The following is a 20,898-nucleotide window of genomic DNA, read 5'->3' as shown; positions in this document are numbered from 1 at the left end:
TTTAAATGTTAAATATAACAAGACGGATCGTAAAAATAAAATATTGTTTAAATCATAAATGGAAAAGATTAAAAGATTTTTCTCAAAGTAAACGAGATTTTTCTTTCTTTAATCTTTGTTAAATTTCGAATTTAGTGTACATTTTTTAAATTATTGTTGTAAAATTTATGTATTTATTTTAATTTATTTTTTAATTATGTAATAATTATATTTTACAAACTTTCTTCGTAGTTAGTATATAAATAATTTCTCTATTTCTTCGCCTTTGTATAGTTTTATCTTTTACCAAATCCCATTTAAAATGAAAGATTCAATAATTTTTTTTTATTTTTGAAGATAAAAGATTGCACGTGTAAAAAATGTCAAGGTCGATTTTCTATTTTTCATTTAGGTTGTGAATGTAAAGAGTTAGAAGAACTCGGGAGGAAGTGTGACACTGCAATTTTGAGTGATTGTAACTCTATAGAAGATTTATATTCTACGTTATTTCAAGATATTCTATCGTAATTTTGAGATTATATAAATCCTTTTCTGGCTATTTTAATGTCAAATAATTAATGGAATCGTTGTTAACACGCTATGTTCATTTAGTTTAATGGTAAAAAAGTAAACATTTTCAATTTGTGTTATCTTCAAATTTAGAGAATTAAAGGCAATGTATTCTCCTGTAAAGTGAGTTTAATCTCTATTAAGATAAACAAACTGTTTGATTTGATTATATTTTACAAATTTTCGCTACTTTTTCTGCTTATAAAACACAATTTTTCTAAGAATTAAACTTAAAATTATTGGTGAAAATTAAATAAAATTTATATTAACTTAATAAGAATATAATTAGAATTATATTGATTTTTGTCTAGTTGTTTCATAATGAAAGTAATATGAGAATAATACATAATAAATTAAGCGAGAAAATTGAACAAAACAGATAAATTTTGTAATAAAAATTACAAATAAATAAATAAAAAAACCTTCTTTCTCTTATAGTATATTCAATTTAAATTTATCTGTTCTGGAATTTAAAACGATGTTTTTAAAATTTTAATTTCTTTTTTTGATTAAATAATTTCTTTTTTAAGATATTATCTTTCTTATTATGTCAACTGTACTTTAAAATTTATTATCTGCCATTTTCTATTTTTAAACTGATAAAAATCAATTACATTCGATGAACGTCTACAACTTGATGAATGAATTTGTGTGCTGCATATTCTAGCAATTAAAAAGTTTTAATGTTGGAGTTAATGGCCGAAAATTTTATTTTTCTATTACCTAAAGATTAATGTTTGATAATGGAAAAATTCTCTATTCTTTTTTTTATTTTTCTGCATAGAAACACACAAACAGAGAATGCGATCACAGTTTAATACGATCCAAAAGAAGCGATCGATCAGCAATGTTCCATTTAAGATTCAACAATTTCTTTTGCGTCACTGTCCATACTGAGATTCCATGAGAATTTTTCAAGCAAATAGACCAAATATTACTTCGGTTTATGGCAATCATTTATTATTGTGTTTGGGGAAAAAGAGATTACATCGTTCAATGACTGATTGCCTAATTCCCAATTGGAAGAGAAGAGACGATCAATCATTATAATAACATGACCTTGTTGCCAAGATCAATAATACAAACTGTATATAAGGGGGATATTATATAATCTTTTATTTTATATACGTTATTCTTTATAATTATCTTTTCTTCCATTTTTGCCTTGCCATCTTCTATTGAATATAGCTTATGGGTTTATTTTTTGCCTATCAATTTTCTTCTTTCCTTCTTATTTTATTATTATTTTTATAAGTATCTAAGTTGATTTTTTTTCTTTTAACGAGACTAAAATAGAATTTTCTTAAGATTATAGTGTATAAAAATATATTTGATTTTATATCTATTCATTCCAAAAGAAAAAATCAATATTACATTATATTTATTTCCTTGAAATTTTTCTATGTCAGCTATTCAGTAATTATCCGTTTTTTATTAGATAAAAAGTAAAATAAAAAAATCATTTGCAGTTCAGATAACTCCATTAATTGTTAAGATAGGAAATTAAATCAAGAAAATAAAACTAATTGGAATTTCCCATGCTGATCCATGATGTAAACATTGGAAGGTAATTCTAAATAAATTAAACATGAATTAATTTTTTTTTTGCTATTATTTTTACTTTTTGTTATTGCTTTTAACTGAATAACTAATTCACTCCATTAACTGACCTGGATTCAATTTTCTTATTCATTTTTTTAACGTTACTCATTATCTGTCTAATCCTTTTATTTGTAGAAAGGGAGTCATCTTACCTGGACTTTTACATCTTAGTAATCCTCTTATAGCAGATCCTTTCTTTGAAGAACAACATGGTACAAAAGAGATGAGTTAATGGAGCGAAGAACTAAATGTAGAACGTTGAAGACTTTCGACAATTTAATTCAAAATTTTGATAGAGTTGTAATTTACACCTTTTGCTCCACGCGTTGCATTTTACAAGGCTTTTGATAGGTTTTTACCGAATGAAATTATCGATTTTAAAAAAGTCAAAATGAGAGAAAAATGGCAATTTAGATGAGAAATTTAAATATTTAAAGTATTCTATATGGTAAATAACTAGTCACGCAATAACTAAACGTACTATTAACTATGTTTTATGCATATCATCCATCATGAAATTATAATCCAATATTATCTGAGACAGTGTACTTGTTCGGTTGTATATCTATACAGCTTTGAAGGGTATTGATTTGGACAGTTTTTCCTTTATAAAATCAAATACTATAAGCTTATAGTGAACGTCATGATTCAACAGAAGCCGTCAAATATTATTTAGTAACATGTTTTGCTTTGAAACGATGACAGTTTGAAGCATAAATACAAAACATGCCCCACTTGATTCTGGCGTAAAAACACTAAAAGATGATATATAGATTTTGCTTACTGAAACCTCGTATACTTCAATATTTTTTATATTTGTATCGTGAAAAAATTTTATATTTCTATAATATAGTTATAGTATTTTTTTTTATATTTAAAATGCATAACTACAGAATACTTTGTTAGCAATTTTTCTGTAATTTATTTATTTTTATATATTCTTTTTATCCGAAACTTTTGACTTTCTTTTCTTCTTATATATTTACAGTAAGTGAATTTTAGTTTATATTCCTTTTTTTAAACATCAAATTCAATCGTCGTCATAAAATATAAGAAGGAAATCTGGTTATTATAACTTAGTTTTGTTGGTGGATTACACAATATAACTGAAACTTAAAATATTGTCAGGTATTTAATCACTCAACCGCAATATTTTGATCCAATTTTTATAAATTTTATTTAAACTTGACAAAATTCAATTTAACTATCTGTAACCATTTATACGATTTCGTACAATTTTATAAAGAAAATTATTGAGATTAATATTTAAATATCAGTATTTTTAAATGTCGTTTTTTACAGTTTGAAAATCGTGATTTGAATGAGAAAATTTTCTATATTCGACAAACAACAGTGCAGTACAAAATACAGAAGAGCCATTTAAAAGAAGAATATGACTCTGGATATGATTCAGAAAAGAAAATAAAGATGTAAGTCGATATTAGACGCTCTCTCTTTTTGTTTTTAGCTCCTTTCTTTCTATATATTTGACCTGTCACCTGTAAATTATCACCAAACTTCTAAGGAAAGACTTATTAGTAGACCATCTTAATAAACGAATACCAAGTCAATCATATTCACTTCACATTATCAACTTATGCCTCAATGTCCATCATTTACTTCGTATTTAATAATATGCTAGAAATTAAAATAATAATAATTATAATACTTTAAAACGTTTTTTTTTTTTCGATTTTTTTGATATTGGATTTTTTTTTTATTTTTAAATTGAAATTCTGGTTAGTTACGTTGATAAAGCGATTGCATTTTTGGATGATCTATAATTCACCTGAAGTAATCTCTCAATCTTGTAAGATCTATAGGAAATACTTCAGAAATTTTTTTCCATTCTACGTTTTCTGAGTGTAAAAAGCATCTATTCAACTGATAAGAGCAGCATGGAAATTGTGTAAAATGAAAACTTGTATCTTGAAGGAAACTAGGTCCTTTGCTGATATTATGGTATAGTTCGTAACTTTTGTAAGAAATTTATTTTGTTGAACGCATTATCGCTACTATATCATCTGTTCACATTTTGGAAAGTTATGTACAGTTTGAGTTTTCAAGAAAGATTGCAGTTGCGGCTAACAGTTGACCTCGCTATCTTCTCTCCACTACTCTTCATTCTTTGTTGCAAGGCAACACGCAGTCTACAGTAATGGAGCGAAAATGCTTCGATAATGGATGATACTAGATTTATATGACTGTACTTTAATGTGCACTTATTTGGATGTCTGCGTGTTTTTCCTATTTAAATGAATGATACATTACGACCCTATTTTTATACGAATCTAACGAGTTATATTTAATAATTACTTTGACGTTAATTATTAAATATACAAAAGAAATCAGAATATAATTAATTTAAAAATTTGAATATATTTTTTAAAACAGAATTGCTAAATTACATTTCTTAAATAAAATTAATTACCGATGAACATTTAATTAGTGTAAATTAATTTATAAAAGTAAATAACTGTGTAATTTAGAATGTATAATTTATTTAACACTTATTTAGTAAGAAAATATAACGGATAAAATAAAATTTGTTACAAATGAATGTTTCTTTAGTAATAAATTTGAATTTATGAATGAATCTATTCATTGTACTTTCGTTTTTTTCCCATTTCTTGTTCACTTATTTAGAAATTTATAAAATGTATTTTTGTAAGAACTTATTTAATAATTATTATTACTCAAATGATGTTAGATTTACTCATTTTTAAATTGTTAACAACAAAAAACCTTACGGTACAGGTTTATATATTATCTGCAATAAGCAATTACTGTATCGCTTATCTGCTTAATTTTATCTCAATATTTCTCAATAACAACTCAAAATATTATAAAATTATGTTTAAATATGTGAAATTATGCAATAAATAAATCCTAAATTTCAATTAAGCTAAATTTAATTTCTCAAATTCAAATGTTAAATGTAACTTTGCAATCTTTGCAAATAAACTAATATTTTAATAAATGTATCAAGTTTATCATTAAATCTTAGCCTGTTGGCGGTAGGATAATGTGAAAGAATACTTCTAAAGTATCCAATCAATTCATTTTAAAATCCCCCCACTCTTATTTTTTTTTCCTTTCGTTCTCAGTGATTGTTAGATCGTGAATTGCGGTAGTACTACACAGCTCATTAACGAGATTAGTAATTTTCTGGTCAATTGCTTAAAGTTTTAATAAATTTGTGAACTCGATGTATTTTAATAGAGTTGAAATTGTTAATTATCTACATATAATAGTTAATATAAGTTTATTAAACAAGATAAAAACTGCAGGTAGTAAACAATGCGAAAATTATGTTTAAAGACGTTTGAATATTGCAAGAACATAATTTTTAGGTTATTTGACTCTTGATATTTTCATACAAAAATAACAGATATTGCAAAAAAAAAAAAAAAAAATATGACTAGAGATCAACTAGTGACCAAAAATACTTTGTCGTCACTTTGATCGCTTGTTGTTCCGGTCGAAGCTTGTTAGTCGCCTGGAGTCAAAAGTGATCATTGAAGCTAAAGTCACGTGATTATATGGAAGGAACATTTTTTTGGGGGTAAGCCGATATCAGTGGAAATAGGAAATGCTGAAGTGACACTTCACTCGATTGTCTTCTGATTTTTGATGAGTCCACATAACGTATTTTCTTTTGTATAATCTTTGATGATTCTTAATAATCTCGAATTATCTTACTCTCTATAATAAATTTTTATATTTAAAAAAATCGTTTTTTCTTATTTATATCAAACGAGAAGATTCTTTAGATTAATGACTAGAGTAACTTTAATAAAGACTCGTTTTCTTTTTCTCAATAGATGTTTTTTAATCTAGTACTTAATTTTTTCTTCTTTTTATATCACATATAATTGGAGAAAGTATTTTTTTAAAATATTAACAAAGAGATGAAAGTACCATTACATTGTTTATTGTGAATGTACGAGAAGATTTTTAAATATTTTATCCTTATCAAAATAAAAACATGTTCGCTATTTTTAGTTTATTTAAACTGAATTTTAATAAACTAGTCATTCACTAAAGAAAAATGTTCCTTTATAAAATTACATTTTTCATACGAGTGGGTTAAATTCCACTTTATCTGCAATGCCGAATTTATACATGAACATATAACTAGAAGGTAAAGTAAGTGAAGAGAGTTCCTTTAAATATAATTTTACGAAGATTTAATTTAATAATATGTAAGATTTTCTTCAAATTTATAAGATTATGGATAGAAATGTATACAAATTTCTAGTTTATATATTAGTTAAATTATTTAAAGTGTTTGAAAATCTCTTTTAACGTTTACATTTTTACAAAATAAACACGTATATTTTCAATATAAAGCATCTCATAATTCAAACAGCTTGAAGCGAAACTGATAAAAACAAATTCAATTTTTTTTTGTATTCTTTAAATCTTAAAAGTAAATTTTTAAATAATAAATATTGATTTAGTATTTAACACCTCTTCTGCAAATAATAAAATTAAATTAACTGTTCAATTAACTGATCTAGACTTTAATTTTTAATGTTTCGTAATTAATCTTAATACATGAATGTTTCTGTAAATATACTTAATGTTAATTAATTCAAATATTATTTTTAATATTAATATATATTTTAGTAGCCTCTATAGTATAATACATTGTATATTTTTGAGAATTAACAAAATTTTTATTGAATTTTTTTTACACCTTCTCTTCGAAATGTGCAATTCTCATTCTTCAGTATGCTTTCTTCTATTTTCTTTCTTACATAAAAGCAATGTCACATTCTTTCTAAATTCTTGACATGCCTCTCGCTCATAAACTGTCTCCCAGTAGAAGTTTTCCATTCTAGACAACACTCTCCTCTCCATTAAATTCTCCCTTTCTCACTTCTTACTGGAGACCTACATACCACTGAGGTGGTTACATTTCATTCGTTCTCATTGAAGAAATTTTACTCCTGATCATAGGTTGTGAAAAGAAGCATTTCAACAAGATCTTCACTTCTTTAGTAGCTTAAATTTATTTAAGATTATCGGCATACTTTACTCATTCAAAAAACCTCTCCCGGGGTATATAACTCGAGGTACAAATAAGGTGTATTCTATCATTTAAAATAATTTTTATTTCAGATTTATTGATTCGTAATATGCGAGTCTACTTTATAGAAAATGTGTATTTGCTTTGTTATTAATATTATTTATAAAACGCAATGTCTATATTTCAAAAACAGGATACGTAAACTATACAAAGAAACTGATTATAAAGAACATATCAAAACAGAAAATGTAAACTACGCAACGGAAACAGAAAACATTAATCAAAGAAATAAGATACAGAAAATAATAAATTACATATCAGAAAAAGAAACTGTATGTTATTTTTATAATATAAAACATAAATCATACAAAGAAGATGCTAAAATATAACATATATTAAAACAATTTTCTTATTTTTATTTTCTTCATTTAAAATTGGAAAAATAAGTGGAATAAACTCATTAAATTAATATATTATTTAATTAAAATTTGAAATTAATGTAACTCTTTGTAGTTAGTTTTTTTAAATCTTTTATATTTATTGTTTCATATTCAGATAAAGAAGGTATCAGTTTACAACGTTATTTTTAATTACGTTTAGGAAATTTGACTTGTAGATATGCTATAAGTTAGAAAATAATTTGTTAGTAGTTCGTAGTTATTCCGATATTTATGCTAGTGTAAAAGACTTCATTAATATTGTTTATGCCACTGCTATCAACGGTGTTAACGAGTCAAGCTTGGACCGAAGTAAACTTTGCACTCCTCCTTTCAAAGCTAACATGTTTTAATATCATTAATTTTTATGATAAATTATCTAATTTAGGTGACTACTTCAAAATTATTTTCAAAGATTATTATCTTAAATAACATCAGCATCTAATTAAAGTTTTATAGGATTTATTAAATACAAAAAAAAAAATTTAAAGAAAACTGAATTAACTACATCTAAAAGAAGTATATTTACGTGAACATTAGTCTTTTACAACGACTTAAAAAAAGAAGGAAACAGTTATGGACTTGCCAAACAATAATCCTGAAGTCGCTCTTATTTCTTTTTCTTTTATAGAATCTTCTTCCCAGTCACGTATCTAGTAGTTTCCGCTTTACCAGCAAAGGAATAAATTAATTCCAGCACGGAAAGACGAAATAAATTCCATGAGATAAAATGGAACAACGTCTCATGAGTTTGTACACAGGGAGAATATTGTGACATCTATTAACGAGTATTACACTCTACTGTGCATTCGATTTCTTTTCTTTTTATCCTCTCTTCCAAGAATGACTTTCAAAAACATTCTTTAAGACGTCGAAATGAAATTGTAATATTACAGCATTCACTCTTTCTACTTTAATTGAAGTCTGTAGCAGCGGAAGAACTGCTTTTTTATCACCAGAAAAAAAAACAGGATAACCATTAGATCTGTTAAAGTTGTACAGAGTGGATATATCTTGATGGGTCGTAAAGTTTACCGCAAAACGACGTTTCCAACAGTATATATACGGCATAATGTGTATCGGAAAGTGTTACAGTCGACTGCTCTAGTGAGGGATTAGGCAAAGGCTTAACGGTTCGATAGAACTTTACCTAGAAGTCTGTCTATAGAAGATAGGAATTCTTCCTTCTTATATAGCGCCATCATTTCTTGATTCCTGGTAAAGGCATCTCCGTATGCCTTACAGATATAAAAAATTGTTCCCATATTAAGCTGTTAAATCGCCCTTCTTTTAACATAAAATTTCAACACCGAAGAGATTTAAATACTTAATTTTATAATACGTAATATTTAAAACTACGAAACTATTTAAGGCTAAAGTTCATTGTAGCGAAACTAAAGAGGAGGAATTCAATTTCTCGGAATGTTAAGCGTTTGAAAAGAAGAGAATAATGGAGCAACAACAATTCGAATGGCTCGAAAAGAGGAGATTGGCACATCAGCCGCTGTTCTTTGTGAAAATAACTATGAATCTTTCTACAAGTGTATAAAGTATTGGACAGAAAAGTGTCACAATGAAACGACTGGAACAGAGGAAATGAATATAAAATGAGGAGAAAGAAGGTTTTAAAATGAACCGAATGAATGGTTGTAAAGAGAAAACGCAAAAAGATGAAAATTCTATATAAATGCGCGTGCAGATAAGCGAAAAATTTCATTCAGAATGAGACGAAAATTCTAAAGTACAGAATAAATAATAGCTTTAAATATAATTATCTAACAATAACTTCGAAAATTGAACTTTTTAATATTAATAAGAATACATATATTAATATTTTAAAAGATTCTTATTACCAAAACGTTTCCTATTAATTTCTAACAAGACTGTAAATTTTAATAGAAACACTGATAATACCGCAATCGTTAGCTGCAAGTAATGCTTCTGTTCGTTTCTGAATATCAAAGTGTTTCTAATGACACAACATGTTTTCATTTTTAAACAAAGGAAGATAATTATAAATCTTATTGTAAATCAAATATTTAAAACTTTTTAAACTTATACATTGCATTTGAAAAATTCTGTAGCTAATAGAAAATTTTGAATTGGCAAGAATAAAGTGCTCTTTGCTTAACATTTATTTATTTTTAAAAGCTTATAACCAGACAATAAATATAATAATAATGTTCATATAAACAATTTAAAACTCATTTACTTAAATATATGTAATTTAAAAAACTATAAAGATTGATAATATTCATTTGTTCTGAAAATCTACATTAGTAAAATGCAAAAAAAAAGAACTAAAATTTGTACGCATTTGTTTGATATTAACAATGTTTAAAAGGCGCAAATATTTAATGAATAATCTTCTGCGTTATTTTTTCTTCTATCTTATATAAAATAGATCATTCCAACAAATAAATGGATCGTTGAAGGTGTTTTTTTTTAAATTACAAACTTTGCGTGTAGAAGAAACAGCACCTGTCACTCCCAGATAAATATTTCCTACTCTGTTTTGTTTCTTTTTTGCGTTTTATCGAACGAACATCAGCGCGCGAAATTTCTCTTCCAAAGTTTTCGATAAAATATCTCTCCTTTCGTTCAAAATGGTTTTCAGGCTGGAAATAACATCACCAACAGATGGCGAGAGAGTCCAGGAAACCAACAGATGTAAACACTTGGAACACTTTTTACCTCCCGAATCTTACGACTTAAGATAGTAATAGTGTTCCAGTGAACTGACATCCTTCTCGCGACGCTTTGCCCATTACTTAAAATATAAAACTACCGATATACGGTATCCGTGAAATATGCTCGCTTTAGAGTCTATTTTTACTTTCAATCTTAACTGTTGGTCTGTATATGACGCTCATTACCTCCAGATTTTTCTTAAGTGATGCGCGGTCATTTACATAATGCCTTGGCATAAATTTCTTTTCGTGATTTTTCTTTATCTACTAAACAAGAGTATAAGCGAGAATACTAAATAGACGTGTATAAAAACTTAATCGAATATAAACAGTTGTAATCTGCTTCAAGTTTTTTTGGGAAAATGGTAGAATATTAAGATCTTCGGACGAGCGACTGTGGATGACTTCAAGCCATCCTTAGTCTAAATGGACAGAAACACTTGACCAACTAATCTGTGAAGCAGCGAGCAAGTTTTTGGAGGTATTCGAGAACAAAGTGGGTGGAATCAGGAAGTTGGACTCCTCTTCTAGAGGCTTGAACGAGAATTCTTATTTATATCTGCCAAGAAAAGAACAAATAACAACGGAATGCCAATGGCATTGAGGGAATGGCATTCGATAAAAGCAAATGAAGGTTTTTGTTTCTCTCACTTCAACCATTTGTTGATCGGAAGAAAGGATTTTTACTATAGAAAAAAAAAATCTATTAAAAATTTAATTATTACTTCAAAAATTTTAATATATTTTGCTTTTATTTTTTAGTAAAATATATACAGTATTCTATAACAAACGTTTTGTGATTAAATATAAAACTTTTAACGGATTTCATCAGATGAAATAAGAAAAAGTTATTTGAAATTCTTTGTTTTACGGTACAGTTGAATAAACCACAAAACAAAATTTTCGAAGATATATATTTGAATTTCAAAGTATATATATTCGTGAATGTAAAAGTTTCTTCATAACTAAATAATTCCTGTTACTACATATGCAAAATCTTAAACCAGAAGCGTAACAGATTTTTTCTCTCTCTTTTTTTTTATTTTGTAGGTACTGTACGTGTTTGTTTCGAGTTAATACACTCTCAGTTTAAAGAAAAATTCTAAAATAAGAAGTGATATTTATATTTAAGAAAAATTTTACTTTGTGAAACAAACTAAGAATGACAGTTAATAAATATTTTCAATTTTTTACAACGATTTTTTTTGCTTTAAATCTTATTTCTTCTTCCTAATTATAACACATACCTAAATTACTTACAAGTAATAAAAACAGGAAAAGAATATTTTTAATGATTTCTATCTAAATAGGATATTAACGATATATTATTTACATTTTTCCTTATAAAATTAAATATAAATCAATTTAAAATTTTTTTTAAAAAATTGACGTTTTTAAGTGATTACATATATTATTAATTTGATCTGTTTGATTCTTTGAAAATATAATATAATTTTCCTTTTCGTTTTAAAGGTAAATCTGTCAAATAAAACTGCGAGAAAAATATAAATGATATTACGTCAACATTTTTATATACAGCATATTGTATTTTCTTATGGATTTTTTTTTATTTTTTGCGGGTAAGACTGTAACAATTGGAGCAGTGCCAGCAATGTAACAGATCTGGAATCTAACATCTACTTACTTACTGCAATCATCAATATGTATCTAAATATTTTACCCAATTTCTAAATTATATTCCTATAATTAAAATGTATATAACAACTTTTATAACATTAAAAAGTTAAATGTATATTTAAAATCTTGAAATTTACTATTATAATTTGTGTGATAATCGAAGGTAACAAGTTTACTTCACGGTTTTAAAAACGACGACGTAAATGATAATATATATTGTTTGTTAGACAAATAAGTATGGAAGGAAACATTGTTTGAAATAAATATCGATTTTAAAAAAGGCAACAACAAAAGATGACATTATTAAATTTAATTGATGTGAAGCGAACAATGCAGAATATATTTAAAGTAATTGAGCCGAAATGTGGAATAGATATCTGAATAATTTACCTGCATTGGTAAAACTGAATATTTCTAGGTTATTGTCTAGAATGGCATTCCATACACATCATTTAATACGCTGTTAAATACATTAATTAGTTAGCTATTACAAAGCAATACACATAATGTAACGTTTAAACCATCTTCCGACATACCTTTACACTTTGTATTTGGACAGATATCGTGATTAGAAATTAATACAGCTGTTACTTTCTGTTACTCGCCTTCCTAAGCTTATTCCTCGTTATAAGTTATTGATAACCATATCAAATTGACTCGCGAGTCAACCTGAAAGCTGAAAATAGATCTACAATCAATCTACTTTTATATATAATTCATTTCTTATTTATTTTAAATGTTTTCAAATTTGTTTTAATTTAAAAAACGGAGTTTTTTCTTTAGTTCTTCAGTTAGTTAACGTTAATTTTCATTAATGTACTGCACATCTTAATTGATTTTCTAACTTCATAATTGCTAGAATATTAGAACATTACGGCATTTATTTAAATATCATTTTCGAATGAAAAGGATCCACATAAATATGCTGACAAATGCACTTACGAATTTTGATAGTGTGCATTCGCTGTAAACTTACTAAAAAAGGTTCATTTTTTAATTCCAATTGAAAATATTTGCAAATGCAGTTGAAGCTAACTAAATTAATTTACTTTCGTATTTTTTAGTATGATTTCTTCAGGGAGCAAAATTGATCATTCTTGTTGGAAGCTATTAATATATGCACTTTTTTAATGGTTTACAATACGTAAATTTAATATAATTAATCTAATATATTATATTAATTTTCTCTCATTTAAGCAAATAAATATATATAAAAAAAAGAAAAATAAAATAAAAGTTTCATTTATATTATAAAATTTGATAAATAATAAAGAAAGCGAGTTATTAAATCTTAATAAACCTATTTTGTACGATATTAATAAATATTTAAAAGTTTATATAATATTCCTCTTTAGCTCGTTAAGATAATTATAAATTTAATAATGAATTCATTTGAATTATGGCAATCAATGCAATACGTGTTGATCTGATCTGATGGATTCTATTAATGTATACACAAATTTAAGAAGAACGTCACTAATTAAGAATTTAAAAATATATATATTTAATAAGAATGAAATATACTTTATAATGAAACGACTGGAAAGTTTTTGTAGAAGCAAGAAAATAATAGTAAAAGTATCAATGGTCCAAAATCAGGTTTTTCTCTTTTTCTTGGATTCTTAATCGAGATATTTCATGACGAACCAGGAACAGTTGAAAAGTCTTAAGGAATTCTGATACAACGTAGTTTGAGTCATAAATTGGGCACAGAATCTCCGATATCGATCAGCAATGAAGGAGTAAGTGCGCATTCGACTGATTTATGGTCGCCTTCGACCTAACTCTTGTCCTCTCTTAGAGTTTCTTGCTTGCCACTTGTGTCTCGGTCCGACTTTACAAAATTGAAAAAATATATATTATTCAATGTTGCCTCGAATCTATAAAATATAAATTTGCCTCCGATATACAGCTATATATCCTGGTTATATTGACTTTTTGTGTATTTCATTTAATGCGGTACCATTTTTATGTTTTCGAGCAATTTGTTACATTTTTGATGATTATTCTCACTTCCAATCTTTATTCGACGATTCTTTTTGAAAATTTGAAGAATTTTTATCATTCGATAGAAACATTATCCAACGATTTTTATTTAGAAATAAAACAAATCTACATCATTTATTGTTAATGTAATGTTATGTAATCTCACAGTCACTCGTCTAAAAATATGTAATAGGCTTATCCACGATTTGAATAGGCGCAATAACTATCATAAATAGCTTAAATAAGCATAATTGTAATAAATCATTTTAAAATCCTTCCGTCGTTTAATTTCTCTCGTTAAGCTATGCTGATCCAGAAAATGGCATTCAATTAATTGAAGGAAATCAATTCGGGTTATAAAATATCTCGACTAAAAGATTCTTTAAATTTCTAAATGATATTAATCATACGAAAATGAACCCGTTTTATAAATATTGTAAAACGTTTATTTACCAAAAATCCTTATTCGTAAATAATGACTCTTAAGAATTTTTCACGAGATACTTAATCCTTTGCAGTTCTTTTTTTTTTTAATTTTTTTCATATATATTTTTTCTTCTTTCCGTGATCCTTTTCTATTCTTTGGAAGCAATTTATCGCAAACGTAAATCATATCAAAAGACGGTGATTTTATGGATTTCACAAATCATATCATCAGCAAACGTTTTAACGGCCTAGCCATTAGTAAAGTTAAAACTTGGTGGAGAGATTTATGCGTTAGAAAGTATCCGAGCGTTAGGAAAAATGTTTTCTTTTTTCCTTAAAGTTGAGAAGCTCTTAAAATGTCAATCTTTATGATCTAAGATTTCGATTTTAAACTGTTTTCGGGTCTTTCTAATTGTATGTTTCGTAGAATTACACGTTTCTTGAAATTCTTACCGCAGACTTCTAAATAATATATTTATATAATTAAGCTTACAAATATAACTTATTATGCTGATATACAACTTTCATCATGCATAATATATGAAGGAAGGATTGATGGTTCTTTAATATACCACGCATGATGTAAATTTCTAGCATATTATATCTAATCCGATTTGTTGTCTAACAAGCATGTTAAGCATAATCTTCTCCATTGAATTTTCCTATATATATATATATTATTACACAATGAAGAATTACGTTTAGTTAAATAATGTTATTTTATATAAAAATCGAAGAAATTTCTACGTGACTTACTTTAATTTCATAGATTAAGCGCGCGAAGCCATCTTTCAAATATTATAACTGTGTAATAAAGCTAATGATTAAAAAAAGTAAATTTTAATATGTTTTTAATGTAAAATATATTAAAATAATTTTTTAATCGAATTATAATTATATTCTCAACAGCTTTTCTTTGTTGTAATTTCCAACTTTTAAAACATCAGCTAATAAATTTTCGCATGAAGTTTTTAAAATGAACCTATTATTCTTTAGTGGAAATTTCTTTTCTTATTGCTGTCATCTTTCTTGAAAATAAAGTAAATTTCATAAAATCTAATTTTCTTCATTTTTTATATATATTTTTTTCATTTGCAAAACGGGAAATTATTCTTAATGTTTCTATTTTATCTACCTTCAATTTTTGTCTTGTTAATTTTTTCTTGATATATTTTTATATAGATTTTATCGGTTACATCAAAATTCCTATTCAACATTTTCTCAATTTTCATGCGTAAGTTGTTAAAGATAAGGAAATTTAAATCTTCCTATAAACATTACCCTTTCCCCGTTGCATGATATTAAAATATATTTTAATATTTTCAAGGTGAATCGAGAATATTTAAATTCAGAAATATTTTGAATTTCATCGTGCGATAAGTAAACAAATTCATGTTTATATATTCATAATTTAAATATTTTTAAAAAAATTATTCTGTATTTATTTAGAATTTATTAAAGATAAAGTTTTTCAAATTCCAAAACGCAAACTTCCGATTTTCCTAAACATTTATGATAGGTTATAAACAATATAACGACTTTAAACACTTATTTTCCATTATAACTTATATATATATATAAGTTATAATAGAGAGAGAAATGTCTTTTGCTATATGAAAAGGAAATTTCTTCGAATCATATAAGACATAAACAGAGATTCATCCGAAAAGAACTCCCATTAAAATAAAAGATCAATGAAAACTAAGATCTAAATTGCATTGTCATTAAATGATATACGATCAGAAAAACTTTAATGTCCGTATATTTTTAGAAAGGAAAATGTTTGAAACACTGACGAGTTAATCGAGATAAAAGATCAAAAAACTAACTTCTGATCATGAGCATACTTTTGAAATTCTATGCAATCAGTAACAACTAATACCATCTTTATAGTGCAATTATCGGCATTAATGACATTGATTTGTATTAATCGATGACGATTTCGTTTAAATCTTAGAATTTTTGCATGTTATTTTAACATTTAAAGTTATTAAGAAGAGAATGTAATGAAATTTTTGCTCGGAAATTAATTATAAAAATACATTTAAAATTTTAATTTATTCATTAAAATTTATGAATATTTTGAAAATTTTTAAAGTGTGCTCGTATACTTTGTATAAAATATGAATGAAAGCTTCAACTTTTATATATATTTATAACATTAAAAATTTCTAAATCTTATTGTGAACATAAATAATATTTTTGATAAAAATAACAATTAAAATCCATATAATAAGAAATTTATTTTAATTTACTTTATTCAATTATGAATTTTTATTTTTATTTTAGTTTAATCTATAATGTATACATATATGTATAGTTAAAATTCGATATGGCACCTTCCAAAATAACGCAAACATTCATAAAGAACCAACGAAGACTCGTAAATGGATCTTCCCCATTAATATTAAATAGAAATCCTTCAGTATCTATGAATTATTAAATGCACGATTTTGCATTGCAAACTACATTGTTATCACTAAATCACATGACTTTCAAACTCCCAAACTCAAACTTGTGTGTAGCCCTCGTATTCGTTATTGCATGTAATTATTATTGTTTGAAATACTTGTTTTGAGTCAGACTTAATTTAGTGCCAATTTTAGAGACAAAGAAATAATGGCGCTAAATCGAAATGTGATTGTATATTTATAAATACATATAAAAATATTAGATATAATAAAATATATGCTCTCCACCTCAAGCTGGTGGTGTCTTGCCCCTGTACTGTACATCATACTTCTCCTTTAGTAATCGAGCAAGAATGGAAATCTTAGGAGCAGGAAGCCCCGATTTACTATATAAGAACTTCCTCTTTGGATCGGAAATCACGTTATTTCAATTCAAAACTGCTTTCTTGAAAACGAGCCAGATAGATGATCGGTACGACTCTGTTGTTAAAGGAAAAGTACAATGTACAGGGGCAAGCCACTATTAATTTGAAGTGGAGAGCATATATTTTAAATTAAATAAATTAAAAATACGATTAAAAAATTGCAGCCCGGGTTGTGACGATATCACAATAAATAATTGCTCGTTTATAGTAGTATTTTATAGTTATTCTAAACGGCATTAAATGTTATTTTTAAACTTATATATTTGATCAAATATGTTCTTAAATAAACAATAATCTTTCTATTGATAGATTGATTAAAACCTACAATCAATAATACTTTTTCTATTTAACTTTTATAAAACTGTTTCTGGTAAAAATTGGTGGAAAAATATTGATTTAGGGGAGATCGGGGCAACTTCGGCATGCGGGGCAAGTTTGTCAAGCGCTTTTTTAAAAAAACAAATTAAAAGGAGACTTTGGTTATAGGTTAGGCAGTTGAGTTTTATTGGTGGCTTGTTGAGTGTAGTGTTTTTATTGTTCTCCAACAAGCGTAGTTGAATTATCAAGCAAATTTTCATTTTCGTTCAATTCCATATAATATTTTTTTTCCATTTATATTGAATTGGCAGGTTTTGTTATAATTCCATGATAACGAAAGTTACTTTTCCTGTTAGAAGGATGTAACTTCAACTTATTCACGTGGCCAGATCGTGGCTTGGCATTCTGTTCTCAGGGTTGTACTTAATGTTTCGAAATCATGACTAGCGGGGTAAGATCGGCAACATAAAGCCACATTAGAAGCAAAGGATAAAAATCAAACAGATGATAAATGAAAACATGTTTGCATTTGTTATTCATGTATATATGTCTTTGAACTTGCATTTCGTTGTAATAATATTAAATGGGTGTTGGATTTGTATTTCTTTGTTTTAATAGTGAATTCCAACTTATACATTGTTAATAACATAATTTTATATACGTGCCTATCTTGCCCCATTACTGTTGCCCCTATACCAGGGGCAACTTTAATAAAAATAATTAAAATAATTACAACTTTACAAAAAGAGAGAAGTTGCCGATCTTGCCCCTATACCCGGGGCAACTTCGTCAATTTCTCTCTTCTTGTAAAGTTGTAATTATTTTAATTATTTTTATTTCCAAACTGATTTTAACCAGTTCTATAGTAAGGTAACATTCCAATAGACAATATGCAAAGCTTTTTTTTCAGTTTACAGCAGTATTTATTACACAAAATTTAAGTAAAGCTTAACATGCCGATCTTGCCCCGATCTCCCCTATTTAAAATTCAAAAAAGCAATAGTTTATTTAAAAACTTTAATCTTTGATCTTTTCTATTGATCTAAGATATTATTAAAACTAAATTTATAAAAAGAACTGTAAAATTTTAAAAAATATATGATTTTCCTGAGATCAAATTTGTGTTATAAATGGTAATTAATAAAAGATTATTTAAATAAAAATTTCAATTTTAGTCGAACATGTTCCTACCATAACAAAAATTCAAAAAGTACATTCGAGTTTTATGTTAATTATAACACGAGAATGCTAATAAACTAATGAAAGACAGAAGAGAAAAAATATTATTCAAAATTCACATTTACATTAGATTTAATAGAATTAAGAGAATTTTGTAAGATCTTATTATAAACTTTACTTGTAAATTACTTAGAAAAAAAAATGTTAAGAATGAGTAAAGAAGCATTAAACAAGGAAATTCATGTAAAAAATAACAAGATCTCTAAAGATGGAAGATATGCGTTTCAGTCTGACAAAGTTGTTCAAACTAATCCACCAATTACCTCGACATTACGACAAAGACCTAAGCTACGACTAAGCTAATCGATGGACCACATGAGACCTTTTCTTATCATTGTCACGCGCCACCGAATTTTCTTGCTCACTAGGGAGGATAAAATGTAATGGTGTATCTCCTGATTCGACTTTCCATCCAATTCTACGAATTTCTTATCCCATGTTTTGCTTCTTTAACTTCCACGTCCTGAAAGAACTAACCTATAACCATGTTGAAACGACCGAGAATTTTTATTTTCTTCTAACTCTTAATTATTATTATACACCCCTGTTTGCATTAAACTAATTAAGAAGTAGCTAAAAATTATAATTTTATCCCTTTTGTAATTTTTCTCAATTATTTTCCACATTTTAACATCCCTCGAGGGATTTCTGGTTTCCGTGCCTAACTTTCTATTTATTTTAAAACCACTTTTCGTTATAAACGAAGAGTAACAGAAGGAGAAAGAAAAAAAATGACTAAACTTTGATAAATAAAAGAACCAATCATAGATACGAACTTATTTGTACTCTGAAAGAACTGGCTTAAAACTGAATCGGTCCGAAAGTAATGAACAAATCCCTAGGCTAAATTTTAATGAAAGTAGAAAATGTAACGATCGTTGAGATCATTAAGAATATGTGAGTGTGTGTGTGTGCGTGTGTGTGTGTGTGTTGTGGATATGTCATAGTAGTTGCATGAGAATTAGTCTTTCCTCGGATAGGGTGACAGAAGAAAAAATGGAATGCCAAGAGTAATCAACGCCAGTAACGTAAAACTTGCATATCCTGGGGTCAAGAGGGTTACATTTGTAACTTTCAATGATTTCTAGTTGAAGAATAAAAAGTTGGATTGTTTGAAGATCGTCTTCAATCATCCTAAACAATAATTCAGTTCATTTTTACGATCGATCGTTTATAGAGTGAATTTTTTTTTTCTTACATTTTTTGCAATGATTTCACTTTTTGTAGCGGTTTGATCTAATAGTTCTTTTAAAGAAAAGACTCCCAAATGACTCTTCAGAATAAGAAATTGGAATTTTACGACTTGAAGGAGTAATATTACACTACTGCATAGAAACAGAGTGTTAAACTTGCGTAGAATATCTCTTAGTATTAGCAATTAACCAATTCTTTTTTTCGTGTTTTGTATCGTTAAAATTAACATAGACCTTATTTAACTTGAGAATTTTGATTTGAGAAAATAGTTTTTAAGTTTCTTAACAAACTCAACTTATCTTTTCTGCTTACATTTTTTTTATTTTTGATTTACGATTTCATATATTTAAGAGATGCTTTAGGCAAATTGCATGTTTTAAAATAAATTTTTGTTTTTGGTAATAGTAAAAATGGATTTCTTCTTTCCTTTTCTATTTTGTTTTGTGTTTTCCCCCTACTAAAATAACAAGAAAAAAAATCAAAAATGATAAATTGTTTAGTTTAAAAACAACCTATTCTCTTCCTATAACCAAGATCGTTCGACAAATTACAAAGAAGATAAAATGGAAAATCATGCTTTATTACATTCAACTATTTTTTGTTTGTTTTTTTTTGTTTTCATCTTGTTTTTAAAAAGATTCAAAAATATTAGAAACAAATTGTTGCAGTTTGTTTTTCTTGTTAACCTTTTATTAAATTGTATTTTTAGTAACATTTTTAGTAGAATATTCAAAGGAAAAACAGTCATTTAAGCAAAGTTTTCAAAAGAGCGGCAACAGAGAACATAACACGTTATCTCTGGATATACAGCCTGAAGGACAATGGACACTTTGTCTTCTTTAATCCACAAATTATCTCTTCGTTTTATCTCTAGTACTGCTACATTTCATTGGTAAGTTGGGTGGGTCTTCAGTTAAGCCACGAGTTCCTAGTTGATATCTTCTTAAA

Source organism: Centruroides sculpturatus, unplaced genomic scaffold, assembly GCF_000671375.1.
Source record: "Centruroides sculpturatus isolate CEXI.00-Female unplaced genomic scaffold, Cexi_2.0 scaffold88, whole genome shotgun sequence".
NCBI classification, from domain to species: Eukaryota; Metazoa; Arthropoda; class Arachnida; order Scorpiones; family Buthidae; genus Centruroides; species Centruroides sculpturatus.
This window is presented reverse-complemented; position numbering follows the sequence as displayed.